The sequence below is a fragment of the Branchiostoma belcheri genome, unplaced genomic scaffold (assembly GCF_001625305.1).
Source record: "Branchiostoma belcheri isolate BF01 breed outbred unplaced genomic scaffold, Haploidv18h27 scaffold95, whole genome shotgun sequence".
Classification (NCBI taxonomy): Eukaryota; Metazoa; Chordata; class Leptocardii; order Amphioxiformes; family Branchiostomatidae; genus Branchiostoma; species Branchiostoma belcheri.
In genome coordinates this window covers 584,434-585,316 of record NW_017804631.1, presented here as the reverse complement: position 1 = coordinate 585,316, position 883 = coordinate 584,434, and the positions used below count along the sequence as shown (strand labels likewise).

General features: G+C 41.9%; 1 protein-coding gene across 1 annotated transcript in view; it reads left to right on the top strand.

Moving 5' to 3' along the window:
• The window catches only part of LOC109461662 (muscle M-line assembly protein unc-89-like), a 44,505-nt gene that overhangs the window by 279 nt on the left and 43,343 nt on the right, over positions 1-883 (top strand). The window lies entirely within an intron of this gene.

The window sequence follows — 883 nt, the reverse complement described above, 5'->3', positions numbered from 1 at the left end:
TGAGTGAATAGATGACCAAATAAATGAATGAGTGACTGAATGAAGGAAGAAAGGAAGAATGAAACGAATAAATGAATGAATGAGTGAATGAAACCTTTCCCGCCAGAGTTTGTGATCAAACCAAAGTCTACTACAGTGGAGGAGGGGCAGGAGGCAGTGTTTGACGTGCAGGTGGACGGGGAGCCGCAGCCTAAAGGTGGGAACGATGGAAGGAATGAGTGAATGAATGAATGAAGGAAGGAAGGAAGGAATGAAATGATTGAAACCATTTCCACTGGAGTTTGTCATCAAATCATGGATGAAAGAATGACTTAGTGAGTACATATTTGAAAGAATGAGTGAATGAATGGATGAGTGAGTTAATGATTGAGTGAATAAATGAATAAGTGAGTGAGTGAGTGAATTGATAAATGAATGAAAGAATGAATGAATGAAACTCAGTTTGTGATCAAACCCAAGTCTACCACAGTGGAGGAGGGGCAGGAGGCAGTGTTTGATGTGCAGGTGGACGGGGAGCCACAGCCTAAAGGTGGGAACGATGGAGGGAAGGATTGAATGGATGGATGGATGGATGGATGGATGGATGGGTGGGTAGGGTGGGCCAATGGATGGATGGATGGATGGATGAATGGATGGAGGGATGGATGGAGGGGTGAACATAATGTGTTGCCAGATTGACAGATTTCTCCTGTGGTCTAAAGGCCAGAAAACAGCAGTTTTAAGGGAAAAAATCTAAGTGATTCACTAGGGGCAAAGCCATAATAGTTACAGTAACTGTATAATCAGTTTGCATTTTTTACTTTGACAAAAGCTCCATTTGGCATCTTTTACAAACTGAATGAGGATTGAATTCTTGTGCCTAACAACAACTATTATTTCCAGT